The sequence below is a fragment of the Macaca thibetana genome, chromosome 8 (assembly GCF_024542745.1).
Source record: "Macaca thibetana thibetana isolate TM-01 chromosome 8, ASM2454274v1, whole genome shotgun sequence".
NCBI classification, from domain to species: domain Eukaryota; kingdom Metazoa; phylum Chordata; class Mammalia; order Primates; family Cercopithecidae; genus Macaca; species Macaca thibetana.
The window spans coordinates 137,672,773-137,694,180 of record NC_065585.1 but is presented as its reverse complement, the minus strand read 5'-3'; the positions used below and the strand labels follow the sequence as shown (position 1 = coordinate 137,694,180).

The following is a 21,408-nucleotide window of genomic DNA, read 5'->3' as shown; positions in this document are numbered from 1 at the left end:
TTTACCTCTGTCCTTTGCAAGATAGTTTTAACGGATCTGGGAAAAAGGGAAAACAGACTGAAACATAAAGGCCCATTTCTTTGAGAATCCTACAGAAGTCAGGATAGGAAAACAGCAAAAAAGGGGGAAACTTGTGGAATTTATTCACTGTGGGCTCCAGGAAGTGATTTTCTCTTCAGCCTTAGGATTAACAACTTCAATTCTTTTCAAAGACAAGGCATTTTAAATATCTGGATCTAAGGGCTGGGCACTGTGATCCCAGCACTTTGGGAGGCTGAGGAGGGCCGATCACTTGAGGTCAGGAGTTTGAGACCAGCTTGGCCAACATGGTGAAAACCTGTCTCTACTAAAACACAAATTATTCAGGTATGGTTGTGTGCACCTGTAATCCCAGCTAATCCCATAGGGTGTGGCTGTAAATACTACTCAGGAGGCTGAGGCAGGAGAATTGCTTGAACCTTGGAGATGGAGGTTGCAGTCAGGTGAGATCGCACCATCGCACTCCAGCCTGGGCAACAGTGTGAGACCGTCTCTAACTAACTAACTAACTAACTGCATCTAGGAACACCAAATCTGAATGTCTGGCAACACAAGCCACTTTTTGAACTCAGCCCTATGCCGTGTGACCCATCCTATGAAGTCCCCACACTAACAGAAGGAAAGAAACAACAAAAAGAAAACCCAGTAAAATTGTGTGATGATGCACTTAAGAGCCCAACATTGACTAAAACAGAATAGAGGAGGAAGCCCATGTTGTAGTCACTGAAGCTAATCCCAAATTTCCACCTAATTAAAGATGGACTAACAATTGGGAAGACGTATCGCTAACCTGATTTACTTGTCTTTTGATTGGATAGGAATGAAGAGTAACAAATGTTTTCATGCCCCTGACAGGGCTCAGCCGGTGATTTTGGGACTCAGCTCTTAGGACTCAGCTCTTAGACTGAATGTCAAATATACACTTTCCTCACTCCAGACCCTGCACCGCCCATCAAATCCTGCTTCACCAGGGCTCAGCCATCCCATAGCTGTCTCCTGGACAACTGTAGGAACGAACTACATCTTTTTCCTCAAGAAAATGCTGGGTTTTGTCATCACATGACTCTGCATGACAAAAAGTGACAACAGACGTCAAAACCAATTATTTCCTATAGAAAAATTGATACAATCTAATTCATATTTTCACTTTTATCTACTCTTGGAGACATTTAAGAAGCCAATACTGTTGAATAAATGTCTAACATAGTTTCTATGTAATATACTGGTATAATAGAAATGTAAGCCATTAACAGTAGATGCTAGAAATAAGGATAAACTATTTTAAAGTATCAGTAATATACTATTTTTATAAGTGTAACAATTTCAATAGGGGATATAAATTGATACACAAGTACATCAATCTGATCTTTGGAAAAACAAACCTTGAAAAAAATGTATGTTTTATAAGTACCTTCTTAATCTACCTACGGTTCACAAATGATTGTCCCATAGCCAAATCTGACACAGGTAAAATGCAGGATTATGGAGTTTTGAGGCCTTTTTAATTGTTAGGACAAAACTCAGTTCTTGCAGGGTGGTATCCCTCCAAAGAAGTCACCATGCAGGCCTGGAGTTTGTCTAGTTTTGTTAAAATTATCGCCAGTTTCCATAGAAAATCTTTGAGAGCCCTGTTATGGTACAATTTGTCCAGGCAAACTGAACCTTACTGCCTGCCTCCTTCAGCATTCAAAACATTTTCCTATAGCCATCATGCTCCCTTCCGGAAATCATGGAATCTGCTCTTCAGGGCACACGAGTGAGTGGCGGAAGCTGGCCTACCGCTTCCGTGGGGGAACGTGATTTCCTGTGAGGTCACCCCAGGTGTTACTGACAGGCAAGTGGAGGTGCCTGCGTGTGGGGCTGTGGCTGCCTTGAGAGCTGTCTTGGCCATGTGGCTACAATAAAAAGTACCATGCCTTTGACAGCTAAACAATATAAGACAGACCGTGTCTCGAACACCCTCAGGGCAGAGTGTGCGACTCCACAGCTCTTCTCATGAGGGTGAGGACTGTGTGACCCTGAGAGGACAGTGTGTGTCAAATGTAGATTTGATGGAAAATAATTAGAATTTTAACCAAAATCTACATTCTTAGCCTTTACATTCACACATCACCATCTACCTTTTTTTTTTTTTTTCTGTCACAAACATATTGAATTAACTTCATATGCCGCAGCTTGTTAAAACATAAGATCCAATCAAGATCATTCACGGATCTTATAATTCCAAGTTTCAAGAATAAAACCAACATGTCCAACTGAGCTAAATATATTCTTCATTTCGGGATAAAAAATAGAAGTCACAGATCTTGAGAGAATTAGATTTCAGTGCCTCATCTTACAGACACTGGCTGTAGGCTTCTTATGCCTCATGTTAACTTACTGTAGGACAAAATTAGTTCATATTTAAATAAAAATATTTGTAATATCCACCTTGCATTGTGGTTTTTTCATCTTGTTTTTGTCCCTATAAAATACTATTAATCTCTCCTTCTTGCGGAGATTAATTGCCTGATTTATACCCCAAACGTGCTTCTTGAGTCTATTTTAATTTTTGTGTGTACAGAGTAGGTGTGTATATTTGTGGGGTACATGGCATGTTTTGATTCAGGCGTGCAATGCATAATAATCACGTCAGGGTGAGAAATATCTCTCCTCTCATTTATTCTTTGAGTAACAATCTAATTACAGTGTAAGTTATTTTAAAATTTACAGTTGTTTACTATATCCACCCTGTTGTGCAAATAGGTCTTATTCATTTTTCCATTATTTTAAATCCATTAACAATCCCCATCTCCTTCCTACACTCCTACTACCATACACAGCTTCTGTTAACTATTCTACTCCCATATCCGTTAGTTTATTTTGATTTTTAGATCCCACAAATAAGTGAGATCATATATTTGTCTTTCAGTGCCTGCCTTATTACACTTAACAATGATCTCCAGTTCTAGCCATGTTGTTGCAAATGACTGAACCTCATACTTTTTATGGCTGAATAGTACTCCACTGTGTGTAAGTACCACATTTTCTTTAACCATTCATATGCTGATGGACACTTAGGTTTCTTCCAAATCTTACCTATGGTGTACAGTGCTGCAACTTTAATTTCCTGTTCAGCTTTCTAGGACTGTCCTGATTCTCTCTATCCCTGAGAATGAGACTCAGTGCTTTTTCCTCAAGGTAATTTAATGGGACATGCTATGGAAGAACCAATTATAGAAAAATGAATCCAAGAGTTGCTACCCAGAATAATTCTTTTAGGGGCATTTTATTTTAGGAATGGCAAATCCAATCCAACAAAACAAAGCAAAACTTTGCTGTCTCAACAAATCAAATCAATGGCTGACCAAGATATCAAACTGAAGAACTGTTTCTGAAATTAGGCAGTAGGGAAAATTAAACTTTCTTTTAAGTAACTGAAATATGATTTAGTTTCAGAGAAAAAATCTAAGCTTGTTTTAAAAAGGAAATACATCTTAAGGTATTTCTAAATCCTTGTATATGAATAGCATAGTATAATCATGACTAGAGAAGTGAGCCACATTTTCTAGTCATGATTATCCATAAAATCAAACATTCACCAAAAGTAAATTACATGAAAAGTTTCCTCTCAAGATATTTTTGACATATCCACATATGTATTTTTCTAATTTGTTTCACATTTATATTACAGTTTCTGCAGATATCTTGAGCAGACTATCAGGGTAAAAATTGTTTTTATTTCATATTCTATCAGCCTCTGTTCACCCGGCCTTTCCAGATCCCAGAGTCACACAAAGGAGTTCTTACATTTTTACTTAATATTTGTAAGACTTTTAGCATAGAGTAAGATTCTACTATCTTACATACTTGCTTAGACTGTCCATGAGTTCCATATTTGTGGTGTGAAGAGAGAGATCTATGAGTTCTATCTCTATGAGACCATCATGGGCCATGATTGGTTGATGGGCTTGTCTGTAAAAATGGTGCAGGTCTGCCCCTCATTCACCTGCTTCCTTGGCATAGAATTCAAGTGACCTCACCTGAGAAGATGGCTGTCCAGCTTGGACATCAACTTACTTAAACTAATTATCTAAGTGTTTTCCATATATTTTCTCAAATGTTCACAGAAACCCAATGAAGTGATCTGTTCTGCATTTAAAAGGGGGCACGGAATAGTTCCGAGCCTCTTAGCTATTAAGGAACAGCCAATATTCACACTCAGCTTGTCTGGCTTCCAAGTTCCTGCTCTTTCTAGCACACTATGCTGCACTTGAAAAATAATCGAGTGTGGTTGTTGATTTCGATGTTGCTGACTTCTTAAAAAATTCATAAACATTGAGATAGATCTGCAAGAAAGTCCTGAAATCATCTCACCCAAGCAGTCTTGTTCTTAGAGTGCTACTCTTTAAGGTTTCAGAGACCTGGAGATTTCCTAAGTGCTCACGGAGGGGGTGTCTGAGGCAGCACCAAATCTCCAGTCTCTGATTCTCCTGCATCACCCCTTTCTCACTGGAGCGTGCCGATTAATTATCAATAGAGTTGAAGTTGGTGGATACTTAAACTCCGCCCATCCTCAGGACGCTGAATGTTAACTGCTGCAGGTGGCAGGGGACCGATGCTTTGGTTCCACAGCACCCGGCTTGGAAAGAAGACGCCGCGGGAAGTCCCACCCCATTCACATGTTTTACTTTCCATCTCTAAGCTAATTTGAGTTTGGGGAGCCCTGCAGAGTCACATTGTGCATACTCACGCTCCTATTATTTTATACCAACATTATTCCATGGAGTATTTACTTGGAGGTCCTGGAGATAGAGCCACTTATACAAATTCTTGTGGCCTTAATACTCAGTTGAGATTATCTACAGTTACCTGCAAATATTTGACTGCAAATGAGACCAAATAATCTGCCCTCAGTCACAAGTGTTTGAAGGATCAAAAGATTTGCTTTTTATTCAAGATCTAATTCTCAAAATTAAAAGATGTATTATCTGAGTCTGTATTGTGTTCCCCTGAAAGCATTAGATTAGCAAAGACCAACAAAGTTTAAGTATGCATAAGTAAAAATATATGGCATAAGATTCCATAAATGAATTAATACGAAGTCATGGGCACATCATCAGCTCTAGACTTTTGGGGCAAATTTCATTTCAGAACTGAGTTATAAACAATATTCTTTCTAGTAATCTTAGCTGATATAGGTCTTATTGGTGCCATCCTATTTCATCTGTATTATATGGTTCACATTAATCAAATCAATTAATCATCTATATCGCCTTGTTACTGCTGTGGTAAGGATTATTTCAATTCAGTAAATTAGCCATTTTATTAAACATCGTAAATTTCATTTATTTGAAATACTTTATATGAAAATATTGCTTTTATTAAGCAAATTAAGCAACTACTGAATTGAAAATGACCTTTTATTGGTGCCAAAATTACCTTAGTAATCAATATGTTAAACATAAATATTCCAAATTAAAGAAATTGTGAAATATTAGTATATGACATTGTGGGTTACTTATTTCTTGTAAGTTCATTACTTAATATTTAACAATGCGATGATTTTCATCTAACTTTTTCCTAACATTCTTATGTTTTCCTACTTTCTTCCATTTGACAAACTGAGATAGTTATATACATATATGCATACATTTGAAAATGTATATTTGAGGTATAAGTTTACTATCTGCTTAAAATATATACTTATTATAAATATACTTACATATTTGTTTTAAGGTAAAATAAAACAGCATTGTAAGGCAAAACAGAAGTTGGTAGAAGTACACGCTATGAAAATGTGTGCTTATTAAAGGTAGGATTTAAATTTAGTTAGGTTTTGAAATAAGTAAATAGAGAATATAAATCAGTTTTGTGTTACTAATGGAGAATCCTAAGCCTACAAATAGTGACTTGGAAAAGAGAGGTAAATTCAGGTGTGAAAATTAAAGGCACTAATACAGAAGGTACCTTCAAAAGATAGGATGGCGAAATGAGATCCCAAGAGAGAATCAACTGCATAACAGTTAGTAATAATATATGTTTACAGTTTCCACACATGAAATTACATCCTGGTCTGCACACTTCAGCAGCCTAGACATGGGGGGGATACACTTAATTTTCTTAAGAGTTAAGAAGCTTAATATATCTAAAATAGCAATGATCAATTTTGAGACTTAGATCTTGAATAAAAAGCAAATCTTTTGATCCTTCAAACACTTGTGACTGAGGGCAGATTATCTGGTCTCATTTGTAGCCAAATATTTGCAGGTAACTGTAGATAATCTCAACTGAATATTAAGGCCCCAAGGATTTGCATAAATGGCTCTATCTCCAGGACATCCAACTAAATACTACTCCATGGGATAATGTTGGTGTAAAATAACAGGAGCATGATTACTCCTATTAAAACATGGTTTTGATGAGGATATTGGAAAAAAAAGGCACCCATTCTCTTAAAAGTGCAGTTTTGGTGTAAATTTCTTGCTAATTTGGACATATCATTCAATAATGTAGAAAGCTTTTGATTCAGCAACATAACTTCTAAAATACACCCTACCTGTGTACATGCACATATATTGTATATAAGACACTCACAGCTTTGGTACTATAACCAGAAAAATGGAATCAGCTGGAAAGTCTATTAATTGGGAAGAAAAATAAATCATTACATATTGATGCAACTATACAATGAATAAGGAGTCAGAGGATTGCTGTTACTCACACCTACATCTAATTGTCCCTTTTCCCCCAGCACAAAATGACTGTTCATCTTGTTATTTACTCACAAAAAAAATCTCAGCAACTGTTCTCTTTTCCCTCTATAATGTTTACACATATATAAAGGCATGTACAGATAACACTGCTGACATGCATATCTATATATAATTTTGTAAGATGCAAAGCAACTTTAGCATTTTCTCTGGAAAGATAGGTAGTAGCATTCTGTGATAGGGAAGAAAAATTTAATGCGTACATTTGTGCTGCTTGAGAATTTTATCATGTGAATGTATTATTTTAAAAATTAAGTAATTCTGGCCGGGCATGGTGGTTCACACCTGTAATCCCAGCATTTTGGGAGGCTGATGCGAGTGGATCACCTGAGGTCAGGAGTTTGGGACCAGCCTGGCCAACATGCTGAAACCCCGTCTCTACTAAAAACATAAAAACGTAGCTGGGTGTGGTGGCGTGTGTCTATAGTCCCAGCTACTCAGGAGGCTGGGGCATGAGAATCACTTGAACCCGGGAGGGGCAGGTTGCAGTGAGCCAAGATCACGCCACTGCACTCCAGCCTAGATGACAGAGTGAGAGTCCATCTCAAAATAAGTAAATAAAAATAATTTTAAAATATGAGTGAAAATATATGCATCTATTATCATTTTAAAATATACATTTTTTTCTAATCATTTGACTCGTTAAGCAAAAGTTTTTTAATTTTTTTTAAGAGACGGGTCTCTGTCACCTAAGCTAGAGTACAGTGGTACAACCTTGGCTCACTGCAGTCTTAACCTCCTGGTCCCAAGCAGTCCTCCCACCTCAGCCTCTTGAGTATCTGGGACCACAGACCTGAGCACTACACTCAGGGTGTTTTTGTTTGTTTGTTCTTTGGTGGTGGGGGGTGGTAGTAGAGAGGGAGTCTCACTCTACAATCTAGGCTGGTTTCAAATGGCTGGCCCCAAGCAATCCTCCTGCCTGAACCTCAAAAAGTGCTGTAATCACAGGCATGAGCCACCTCACCCAGCCCCAGAATTCATCTTTAAGATTATTTTCTTAAAATGGAATAAATGTTAAGCGCCTGGTTATCAGTTAGAGATAAGGTACTTTACAGAGAGAGAATGTATTATAAATAACTTTCAATTTTCATGTGCAAAACATAGAAGCAATTCAATACATAGTTTATGCAAACACTTTATATTTAATATATTTGATAATGCTGAAGTTCTTCATCACCTATGTATTTAATTTTGTTTCACAGAAAAATCACATTTTTTTCTAAAATATTTACAGATGTCTTTCAAATGCTAAAATGTTTGAGGTACAGGAGATAAATGGAAACTTTTATTTAAATATTGCATATCAATTCATTCGACTGACTAATCTTGGGTGTATCACAAGATAAATCAAATAGTAAGGTTCAATCAGATACTGAAGTGTGAGTAATAAAAGAGTGAACAAAAATTCAAGAAAGAGCTGAGTTATTTTAAATTATGCTGCTACAATTTTAGGAAATTCCTTCATAAATTTTATCTGCTTCTTACATAACCATTGTACTGAGAAAGTCAGGAGCCAAATGTTCCAAAATCCAAATAAAAAGTAAATTTGCCCTGAGTGATTCCTATGTCCCCCTTTTTTCTAAGGGGTCTACAGACCCATTTTGTTTCAAAACTGCTCAGAGTTTGAGTTGTAGAAACACGTGACTAAATGCTTATCTTCTCCCAGTCTTATCTACTGTCCTGATTCAGCAAAAACATCTGAAACACAGCTTCAAATGCAGGCAAGGTGATAGTCTCCTGACAAATCTTTATAGCAGACATTTCATATACAGTGCAGTGATGACTGTTTATAAATCTTTCTTTAAATTTTTTTGTTATAACGGTAAAAAATTTTTAAAGTAGAAAACAAATGTATACAAAGTGTAAAGTGGAAGTTCTCCAAGTCTATCACATTCCCACGCTTTTACCTAGAGATTTCTACCATTAACAAAGCCTATACCTTTCTAGTCCCTACTGTATATATGAACATATACAGTCCATTTCTACAAACACATGTACTTATATGCTTATCTACAAGCATATTACATCTGTTATGTATATAAAAGATGTTATTCCTTATGTCTGTTTACCTAGAGAACCTCTCAAACCATATGCAACTAAAGAGATTTTATTTTGTTTCACTGATAGCTCTTTCCCAAATTGGCTAGAAAAACAGAAGCAAGTTCTCTGGACTGCTGTGGATTCCAAAATAGTTTTAAAACTTGGTTGACTTTCCCTTATTCAGTGTCACTGAAAATGTAGTTCCCCGAAATGTATATATTTTGATATTAGAATCAGTGAATATTTTATGTTTGTATATAATCCAAAGACAGTAATGGTCTCTGATAACTTGTAATTTTTAAAATTTGATTTCTAAAACTAAAACATATAAGTTGCCTTTATTCACATGATTTGAGATGGGACTGTAAATTAATGTGATTGCTTGTTTTTAGTGAACATATGTATATGTTGATATAAACATAAATGATAGTTGTCCCTCAAAGTAATGTATCTGCAGCACCACAGGTATCTCCAAAATATTGTCATTCCTTAAACTCTTCCATCTCCCAAAAACACTGTCTCTACTTTTAAGATTTTGATTGTAATTTAGAATATACAGTTATTTGAAAAGAGTCAGAGGTGGTATCTGCCTTTACTTACTGTATATAAAAGGGCTGTAAAAAACGGTAGATGGTATAGCAACAGTACCTTTTTTCCTCCTTTTAAATGTTAGAATTCTTAGAGATACATTACTGAGCATACAAGAGGTGTTCAATTTGTATTTGTAATTAATGTGTTTTAAGATGGTTAATGTCAAGTCATCGGCATCAATCTTTCTTTGCGAAAGTTTTGTATTCACTAGAAAATAAGCTTGATTTATTTTAGACAAAGTCTACCAACAATATGCATACACACTGGTCTTTGAAATAATGGCTTTGATAACAAAGGCAACAAAACACAATTCCAAGAAAATTGCAACAATCGTTATTCATTATTCAACCACATTGAATTGTATGATGCAACCAGGGTTTATCTCTTTATCTTACCTATGTGTTTTTTTATATGCCACAAATATTAGCACAAGAATATAGCATAGAATGTCACAACAGAAGTGTCAGCCATGTTTGGCTCAACACATATGAAGAATATGCTCTTAAAATATAAAGAAAATTTCACATCCAAAGACATGAGATAGTTTTAGGTGATGCCAAGAATTTACTGGAACAGCTATGCAGTTCACGTGCAGTTAAACAAATAGCATATATACCATTCAATCCTGCAATTCTGAACAAGATTCTCACAGCTGTTGGCTAAAGATGATACAAAATATGAAGTTTTATCAAACTATAAACAAATTTTATCTCTACCAAGTGTGATCTGTGTGATATACAGAAAATCCTTCATATGGTGGTAACAGTGTTACAAACTTCTGGATAAATAAGTTGACATATGAAAACACTCAACTATGTCTTCAGTTCATTATATCTACAGGAGTCCTCATAAGAAATGTGTATATATACATATGACATAATTACCTGTGATATGAAGTGAAAATGTAAAAATGGAATAAGAATGATGCGAGGTTAAGGAAGGAAAACACACAGTATCTTTGAGAAGAGGAAGATAGAGGTGGCCTGGCACAGTGACTCATGCCTGTAATCCTAGCACTTTGGGATGTCAAGGCAGGTGCATCATTTGAGGTCAGGAGTTTGAGATCAGTCTGGCCAACATGGCAAAACCTGTCCCTACTAAAAATACGAAAATTAGCTGGGCATGGTGGCGCACACCTGTAATCCCAGCTACTTGGGAGGCTGAGGCAGGAGAATCACTTGAACCTGGGAGTTGGAGGTTTCAGTGAGCAGAGATCATGCCACTGCACTCAAGCCTGTGACAGAGTGAGACTCCATCTCAAAAAAAAAAAAAAAAAAAAAAGCAGAGGTTCTTGGAGTAGGTCATGCTGAACATGGTTCTCAAATATGGACAACTTCTAGATCAACCAACAGCATGTGAGAAAACCACCTGAGGAAGACATAAGCAGCCATGTTCAATTATGATATGTTTTTACAGACAAGTTTTTTCAGCCATGGAGAACAGAACAATAGTGTGCATCTTTTAGGGGTTTTCTAAGAATTAAAGCAGCTCCAGAACCTGAAATGCTGAGCATTCTGCATAAGGCATAGATACTGTCTGTAAACATGGTTATTATCATTAAGGGCATGATTGTAATTGGGATGACGTTGAAAACAGCAAAAGACAGGGTCACTCTAAGCACAGGTGCATGAAGGAAAATAATGAGGTAAAATGATATGAATATGTCTCCCTAATTTTCCCTGATTTGACTAAGAACGTATCATTCCAGATAATCAGACGCTTGTGACCTCAGTCATTCCTTCGGGTGCAAATGACAACCAAGAGGACTCCTGCTCCAGCCAAGGTAATTCATTGTTCAGACTCTGATCTTCTCCAAGTCTTACATATTTTCTCCCTTCTTCATTTACATAAAATAATTGGGAAATTTCCACTGTGTCAAATGTTATTTCCCTTCTCTTGCATTTGATTTTCAGGTGTTAAAATGAAAACCTATACCCTTATTGAAGCCACTGCACATTTAGGCACTCACACAGAAGTACATGTTTACCATGTTACTTGTGTGAACTACAAAGAAAGTATGACTGGATAGTAGATACAACATTGTTTTAAAGTTGGGTGATGGCACTAAAAGAAAGAATCTGACACCTTTTTTAATGTGCAGGATCCTGGTTAAAACGACTTTCTTCATTGAGCATTAGTTTCCTCTTGTTCTCTTTCTAGCCATATGTTCTCTGTCATTACCTATGACATTCCTTTAGTTATATCTGCCTCATTAAATCAACCATTTTCTGTACACTTTAGAATTGTATCAAGTCTTTTCCTTAATATCTCATTTTTTTTGAGGAGCTGAACAATTCTATGCTTTTGGATAACTCTATTTCTTATTGTACCAAATAGTCTTTCAAAATTTATACCCTCCAGTGAGTTACTTAAGAAAGTCAAAGTCTTGGCTTTCATAAAGCCAATTTTATACTTCATTGGTTTTGTTTTCATTTGGGTAGCTTGTGTGATAAAAGTGGCTTCAATGAATTGAAATCTTATGCTGGTGTTCAAGAAAGAACCGTGTGTTCACAGTCGAACTGGGCCAGGCATGTATTCCCAGGAAAGTAAGGTTATTGAAGCCACTAGAGAACATTACGTTATCACTTTCCCACAACTTGGAAGGAATTTCTATTTGGGGGCGTAACATTGCATTGAGCATCCAATAATAGACTGTACTGAGAATCCACACTAAGAAATCATAGAAATGTGTCAGAAATAGATGATTAACAAGAATGTTTAAATTGCCTACTTAGTAATTAACATCTTCAACGCAGAAGTGTTCTCCCACTGGAGTGGGGCACAAGGAGGGGAGAGAGCACGGACGCAGGGACGTGACCTGGGTCTTTCAGCTGGTCAGAGAAAGTCTTTGGGTGTTGAGGTAGATGAAATGATGGCAACCATGTCAATGCCTCTTCCCTGGCAGCACCCCGACCCCGTGCCAACTCTTAGGAACCTGACACAGCCCAAGAAGAGGAGGGAAGCTGTTTCGCAGGCTGAAGGGCCCCGCGTTCACTATGGAGAGTAGGTTGTGATTTTGTTGTTACATTCGTTACATACCTGAGTTTTGAACTGAAACCCATACTTCATAAATGAGGCATCAAAAGAAACAAAGGACGGTTTTTTCCACAATCATTTATTTCTAGGATACTTTTGGGATGGAAGATCCCTTGAAGAGTGGCCACGGCTGGGAGTGGTGGCTCACACCTGTAATCCCCCTTTTTTGGGAGCCCGAGGTGGGTAGATCTCTTGAGTCCAGGAGTTCGAAACCAGCCTGGGCAACATGACATAACCCCAACTCCATAAAAACAAAGTAGCCATGCATGGTGGTGCACACCTGTAGTCCCAGCTGCTCAGGAGGCTGAGGTGGGAGGATCACCTGAACTTGAGAGACTGAGGCTTCAGGGAGCCATGATCAAGGCATTGCACTCCAGCCTGGGCAGCAGAATGAGACCCTGTTTTTTGTGGGTTTTTTTTTTTTTTTTTTTTTTGAGATGGAGACTCGCTCTGTCGCCCAGGCTGGAGTGCAGTGGCACAGTCTCAGCTCACTGCAAGCTCCGTATCCCAGGTTCAAGCGATTCTCTGCCCCAGCCTCCCGAGTAGCTGGGATTAAAGGCGCCCACAACACTTGGCTTTTTTTTTTTTTTTTTTGTATTTTTAGTAGAGACAAAGTTTCTCCATCTTGGCCAGACTGGTCTTGAACTCATGACTTCGTGATCCACCCTCCTTGGCCTCCCAACGTTCTGGGATTACAGGCGTGAGCCATCGTGCCTGGTTGAGACCCTGCTTCTTCTTCTCCTTTAAAAAAAATGTGGCCCTGTGAGAACAGCAAATGATGGGGTGGAGTGGTAAAAAAGGGTTTCATGGAAGGGATTGTGGAGTTAATCAAAAGGATCATCAGCCCGTGTCAGGTCTGGGAGCCTAACCTCAGTTTTAACAGTATTTCTTTGGGAAAAGGTACTTACTTTAAGTGTAAATTTAAGAAGAGACTGTTCAAGACCGACAATATTTTAATAAATGATTAATCCCATGTTAGTTCTCAATTATTATGGATACGGAAAAACACGAATATGCACGACAAAGTTCTTGCCTGATGGGTGGTTATGTTGTAGCAGGTAAGATACAACTAATGCAAATGAAAGGTTGAGGCAGACTGATTATTACAATGAATTATCAGAATGTGGTCATTCAAAATGCTGTACAAGAGGAAACAGAAATCCCTTTCAGCTCCCTGAATGATGGGGAAAGGGTTCCTGAAGGGGATGGCATTTGTCTGGACCCAGAGAAAGGAGTAGAATTTATGTTATTCATAGACAGTAAATAAAATCCTTAAATCTAAGATCTGGATGTTCCTTGGAGAGGCTCTAAGCCAAATCCCTCACTCTGCAGATAAGAAAACAGAGTAACACTACAAATACCAATGCTCTGTCAACAGAAAATGCTTTCATAGAATACTTTCCACTTGACTAAGCTTGTTCAAAGACGACAGGTTTACCGAAAAGGAATGGTGTCCACATTCTCCTGTGACCGCTTGTTTTAGAAACTGCACTCATAGTTAATAAAATCAAAATTAAGTCTCCAACTTAAGATTTAAGACTTTTGCAGTTATGTATAAAGTGTTATCAAAGGAGAAGAAAATAAAGGAATACAATTAAGAAGTCATAACGTTTCAAAGATTTAAGGGATAAAGGTTAAAAAAGTACAAGCAGAGGATGCTCGAGTAATGTACAATTTTACTGTTCAATCACTCCTCTTTTCACAGAAATGAAGGCAATTGCCAGACTCCCCATATTATTTAAAAGACAATTCTAATAGTACGCAAAAGCATCTTGGAAATTTTTGGCAGGGGCAAGTGGTAAACTTGAACAAGCAAAGTTAAGTGTTTCCGCATGAGATTTCCTGGAATATCACCCCTAAGCTCAGCTGTTCATTGGGAATTTTGCTCCCTTCTCTGTGTTCTCGATCTCTTCCTAGTTCTCACTTTTATCAATGTGTATTGCTCGTATCACCTAAAGGTGAACATATAACCATAATGCCTATTTTTAAAAGTTTTTTTTTTAACATTTAAAATATTGTTCATCTTTATTCAGGTGAAAGACTCAAAAGCCCATTTAACAAAGCATTTCCAAATATAGTTATAATACAAAAATGGGTACATTTTATTTGCCAGTCTGGGAGGATTTTTAATTTAAAAAGCATTCTGCAGTAACTCAATTAACAGGGAACAAAACATGTCGCCGGGCCAACTCCTACTTTCAGTAACCCTGTGTACCCTGATCCAGATTGGAAGATATTTTCACTCTGGAATTATTTTCCATTAAATAATTTCCCAGACAACAGCAGAAAGGAAGCTCAGTCATTTTAAGTTCCTATTAGTACGTAAGTTTACTTATAACATTCGAATACATGGGAACATCTCTTTGAAATCTAACATTTTTCCTTTCTTGTACTGTGCAATTTTAAAGTCTTAGTATCAGTCAATTAATAAACATAACAGTGGGAAAATATATTCACCAACATATGTTAACATCTGACTTTCTTCTCAATAGGAAAGGCGATATGTATCTTTTTTGACATTGCTCATTTCATCTTAATTTCACTTTTGAGTTTTTCCGAGTGACATAATGACAACCATGTTTAAGGCTTTCAGTGTTGTCATCTGCAGAAGGAGACAGAAACCAAATTCTGGGACAGTGTAAAAGGTAATTTCTCCATCTTCTTTCTGATGTGTATCCAGTTCTCTTATTCACAAACTAAACACACACATGCGCATATTTCATCTATAAAGTTCAAAATTCCCTGATAAATTATCAGTTTACCTGTTTCTCTTCTGGATCCTAACATACAAATGGATATTACTCAATATCATTTATTACTTGCATACGTTTAGCCTAATTTATGGTTCTTGAGTAAAAGGCCCACAGAAGGATGCTATAAAACCTGTTTTTAAGGAGACTGAATAGCTTGAGATTTGCAAAAATAAAACAAGCTAATGAAGTCTATTCAGACTTTGCAAATATTTTGCAATATAGATCACTCAAAAGCAAGTACATTCTTCTACAATACAGTTTTACTTTCTATTTTCTCAGAATAATTAAACTGTCTATGCTTATTCACACTCAGGTTGTAACTATTGAAAGGAAACTCAGACATGTTTTACCAGGAAGAGATGAAAAGACTCAAATGAGCATCTGTCTTCATTGGTTTTAAGCCGCCTCCTCTCATTTTTTTCCAGAATGATTCTGGTGCATAAGAGATGCTACAGCTATGTTTAGAATAGCCATGTAGAAGTTCACATTTTTTCCCCAATTTTAGTTGATAATTCAGTTATTAAAACCATGATCCTTCGGTGTAATATGAACTGAGTTACTTGTGATTTTCTCTCTTTAGGCTCGGTCTGTGAGTCACAGGAAGTTGGATCCCAATGGACTCATCTAATTATTTAGCCATTCCCATAATAGAGGTAATCAATATTCATTGCTGTAGCCAGAATACATCTTGGAGCAGTCCACATAAATCATGAACATAATCAGCATGAGAGGAACGGGATGGGAGGAGGGAGAGACAGGGAGTACGGGGAAGAAATGGGAAGAATAGGGTGGGGTGGAGAAAAAGAGAAAGAGAAGGAAACAATGGTGGCAAACAGTTGGAAGCAGCTATGTTTGGACATTTTTACATAATTGTGCCCTACAAGCTTCCCCTCCTACATTCCCCATCTCTGTAAATGACTTCATCACCCAGTTTCTTTACTTAGAAATCTCAACCTCCATAACATATGTATAAAACCTGGGCACCACGCCCAATACATAGAAGACGCTCAATTTTGCTCTTTTTCTTGCCTTTTTCCCCCCAGATTCTACCTTTCACTAGTCCTGTCCTAGCCATCTCTCCTGCTGTGGGCCCTGGGTGTCCTGTCCTTGATGACTGGGTTCCAATTTGCCCCCAGACCAAGGACTCCCCTGTCCTGTCTGGCTTCTGTTCAGTGTATCCTCTACATCAGCACTTCTTTGACCATTGTTTTCCAAATTACAACCCCAAAATAGTTGATAGAGAGTAAAACAGAACTGGGCAGCAATTAAAAAGTTACTGAGTACGTATGTGTGAGGGAGATGGAGATGAAAGCAAAGAGACAGTGTCTGATCTTCAGGAGCGCACAACATGGGAGAAAGCAGCACACTGCTGCAACTCAGAATATTTGTTTGGTTTTTTTCAAGGTATTTAGTAGCCAGGCACAGTGGTTCATGCCTGTAATCCCAGCACTTTGGAAGGCTGAGGCGGGCAGATCACGAGGTCAAGAAATGGAGACCATCCTGGCGAACTTAGGGAAACCCTGTCTCTACTAAAAACACAAAATTTACAAAATTAGCTGGGTGTGGTGGTGCAGGCCTGTAGTCCCAGCTACCTGGGAGGCTGAGGCAGTGCAATCACTTGAACCCAGGAGGCAGAGGTTGCAACCCAGATCGCACCCCTGCACTCCAGCCTGGTGACAGAGATTCAGTCTACAAAGGAAAAAAAAAGCTAGTACTTTGATGCAATATGCACTGCCTTGCACTGTATCCAGTGTATAACACATCAGAGGGTTTTAAAAAACGTCAAATATTTAACAGAAAAAAAAACAGTGGTCTCTTCACAAGTTGAAAGCAAGTCTTTTCATCTTCCTTTCATTTACAAGAGGCATAAAAATACTCTACCTGTTAGTAAGGGCAGAGAACATGAGAGGAAGAATTCTTAATATTCTTACAAAAAGATTGTGCTAATATAAAAATTAAAATTAAATCACAGAGAGGAAAGGACCCATATAAGAACCCACACAACTAAGATCTATAGTAATGTATTATATTTGGCTACTGAATTGAGAGCTAAGCTTTCTGTTGACCAATTGGGAGGAAAAAAAATGGAATTGAATGAATTCTGTACTCCTCATTCAATAAGTCAGTTATGCACTTCGGGAAGCCAAGGCAGGAGGATTACTCCTGAGTTCAAGAGCTCCAGACCAGCCTGGGCAACACAGCAAGACCCTGTCTCTATCAAAAATAAAATAATGTCCAGGTGTGATAAGGCAAGTGCCTGCAGTTTCAGCTACTCGGGAGGCTAAGGAGAGAAGACGGCTTGAGCCCAGGTTGAGGCGGCCGTGATCCAACCAATCATGGCACCATGATCCGACCACCTCACCCCTCCAGCCTGGGTGACACAAGACCCTGTCTCAAAATAAGGCAATCACAAGTATTTATTTAACATAATTGAGTATGTGCTATGAGCAGTGTTTTCCACACTGGAAAAGTGGTCATAAAAGCTTCCCACTCTCATGAAGTCCCACTCTCCTAAAGCTTATCAGTAGAGAAATACTAAACAAATTTACTCATGACAAAAATTCCAGAGACAGTGACTCTGGGAAGTAAAAGGGTGACTGATAAAGTGAAGACAAAAAGCATTAAAAAAGACCATTTTAGAGGTTATGTCAAAGAAGGAACCTCCTAGAAGGTAATGTAAGATACATTCCTTAGTGAATTGAGTTCACTGATGAACATGAAATATCAGTTCTTCCAGGTAAAGGTTTTTAAAATTAAAACAAATAAGAACAAGGCATCGAATGATACTGCCATCAGTAGGATTTGAGCAGGATCCACAATGCCATCTTAAAGGATGGTACCTTACCAGTGAGTTTTGTTTATGTAATTCACTCATTTATGCTTTCCCTTTCATACCTCATGTAGTCTCTTTTTCTTCCACACTAAAATGATACCTGCCCAGAGATGTATAATTTGATATATATATAAAATATATGTGTAAATATATAATTTGATATACATATAATTTGATGTGTATATATAATATGTAAATATATAATTTGATAGACATGTAATTTGATGTATATGATGAAATATATTTAAGCAGCCTGCCTTCTGACCAGAGAGGTGGAAGAGGAAGATTAGGATCCAGAACGATCTCCTCCACTTTAATAATTTAGGGCAGTGTGATGCTTCCAAAGCTGTGTATAAAGGCTAGCTTTCATTGTGCTTGGGAGTTTCCATGCCTCTTCCTTCTCTTTGCTTAGTGCAGGTTTCTGGTTTATATCAGTTTGACTGCCTGAGACTGATTCCAACAATCCAAATTGAATGCCTGAGCTCCTCCTTGTCAAAGTAGCTCCTTGGTCCCCTCTCTTCATCTGTAATATTTCATTTCAGGGTTTCTGCACATCACAGAGACCATCTAAAGTAATCTCATTTGCAGTTTGGAACAAATTGCTTCTTATGGATGACTTGTCTTAACAACTGTATTTAGGTGAATTATTTCAACAGTGTTTGACAGCAATGGCTCTAAACAAATTCCACTAGGGGTGACAGTACAATACACAGGCGTCACCTCAAGGGCTTGGGGTTATTTCAGAGGTTCATGTTCTTACATGGTGATTCTTGGCAAATAAGGCATTAATCCTATCAGGCTTTACTCATTTATATTAGAGCAAACCATTACCTACTAGCTACAGCTTTAATTTTAGTTCATGAACTCAACAATTACAAAAAGAAGTCAGTTTTTTCCAATCATTTTTATCAAGAATATTAAGCATCAGAAAACTGATAACGAAACGAATAGCTTTTCATGTGAAGTGCACAATGAAAAATTCTTGAGTTAAACATATTATAACATTGCATATTTTCTCCAGAAATAAAGTCTAAATCCTGATACTCTCAATCACATCCAAATAAACACGTACACACACGTTATTCATCTTTCAGCATATCATCCAACAATAAAAGTTCAATAAAGTTTATTGGATTAATAACAAAATCCCCCAGTCCAGAGTAGTAGGTGAAAACAATTGAAGGCAAAATAACAAGGTGATATAGGAAGGAAGACTGTGAAACAAATTCAATAGAGAAGTAATGACTGACACAGTGGTAACAGCCTTTTTGTTTTAGTTAAATAGTGTTGATTTTTCAATTTAAGCTCCTTTTGTTTCTGGAGTTGCAGAGACTGTTTCTCAGAGGATCTCAGACTGATCCTCTGAAGAATACAATTTAAGGGAGAACTTAGATTTTCAAACACGTAGTGCTAGGACCATGAATGGTGGTAAGCTCTCCTGGGGTGACAGAGAGGTAGCCAATGATTCTGAATCCCTTGGACACATTTGTCACCAATTTGAGGCAAATATGGAGCAAGCCCTTCCCACCCCACCCCAACAGACACACACACAGACACACACAGACACACACAGACACACACAGACACACACAGACACACAGCACCTCCCAGCTGTAACTAATGTAACCAAAACATGAATTTACACTCCCACTGGCAATCAACTGTCCCCATGAATTTAGACTCCCACTGGGAACCAACTGCCCCAGTCTGCCGGCATTGGGGGTCTCCTGGGCACAGAACTTGGGGCTGAAGTCAGGAGATTCCCAGAGGACACTGGACAGTTAGCCACCCGTGTGTTGGTGTAGCCACAAGAATGGTGACATGAGGCCTGGCTGAATTGAAAGCCATGCATCCTTCAGGACTTCTTGGCATCAGATTCCTTCAGAGAGCACAACCGATAGCATAACTTGGGCCACATGACTGGCTTATATCGCTTGAACGATTGAATTGATGTGAATCGACAGCACAGTGCTGAGAAATGTAATGTAAAGAACTCGCATGTGTACCTCTATCCCCCCACACCTGCAGGTGCCACAGCCTACAGACCATGCCTGCTTGGTTATTCACAGGCATCACCAACTCATTCAGTCTGCAGCGGGCTTAACCACCCTCAAACCTAATTCCGGCTCCCCACTTGAGTGAAGGCCTCAGCTTTCACCCAGGTTCCCAAACAAGAATCTGCAATTCATTCTTGATTCCTCCTACTCTGTGAGCAGATTCAGCGTACTACCAGGTCCTACTCCATTCTGCATTACAACTCCAAGTCTCCTTATCTGCCCCCAACACTGCCACCTTCCTTACAGTGCTTACCACCTCTCACGGCCTAACTGGACTCCTGACTTCAGTGGACATCAGACGCAGTCTCTTCTTCCGCATCCTTGTTGTTAGACATGCAGCTTCATCTTACTTTTCTTCTCCCAACACATACCTCTTGATTTTCAAAATTTCGCTCTGGTATGCCTCTAGGAAATCTTCTTTGGATACCCTACCCTAGTCTGGCTAACCCCCGTTTGAGTATAAACTCTTTAAGTACTTTGTTCCCCTAGTAACATATACTCTCCTTGGAAGCAAAGAAAAAGTGTTGTTTCTGATTTCTAATACAGAGCACCTTTGCCCAGGGTAGACCCAGTGTAGCAGTGATTTAGGGCTGGCTGGGGAAGGAGGGCATAGCAGATGGAAGGTGATAGACTAAGTCTTCAGTGCAGCTTCCAGGTCCTATAATCTTAGCATGTTCTCTACATAGCAGCTAATCAACCTGAAACTTTTGGTAAGTGAATGGATAAAACTATACTCTTTTAGAGAGGAAGAATGTCTGAAATAGACAGCCATTCTAAATGCACTTAAGCTACAACTAGAAGTGAAATTTATCTCAACCATAAGAAGAACAAAGGTTTTTTTCCACATTTTAAAGAAACTAAATCTAAATAGGTTCCTGTAATGAAACTATAGAAATTGAAGTCTTACAAACAGATCTCTCTAGACTCATGAAGTTTCTGAACGTTGTTTCTTCATGGACCTGGGAAGGCAGAGGTAGGAGAAGGGCTCCTGCGTTTTGCTATCCCGGTGTGTCATGCGGCCGTCATCAACACAGTATCACCACGTTTAGGCTCTGAAACTTCCTGCTATACAGGGATTTTTTTCTTAAGGTCTGACACATAATAAAGGATGATGGATATCAAAGAGGATTTGGACAACAGCAAAAAGGAAAATGTTATTTCGGAATTAAAGATGCAACAAAAGCTATGACTCTCTCTCTTACTCTGAAATACTTCTCTGAAATACTTGCTGGCCTCTTCACCGGGTTAAAAAAAAAAAAAAAAAAAAAAAAAAAGGAGAACTTCATAGTGGATTCTTGCATCAATTA

General features: G+C 38.1%; 1 protein-coding gene across 1 annotated transcript in view; it reads right to left on the bottom strand.

The window, feature by feature from the left end:
- The window catches only part of CSMD1 (CUB and Sushi multiple domains 1), a 2,043,790-nt gene that overhangs the window by 1,483,501 nt on the left and 538,881 nt on the right, over positions 1 to 21,408 (bottom strand).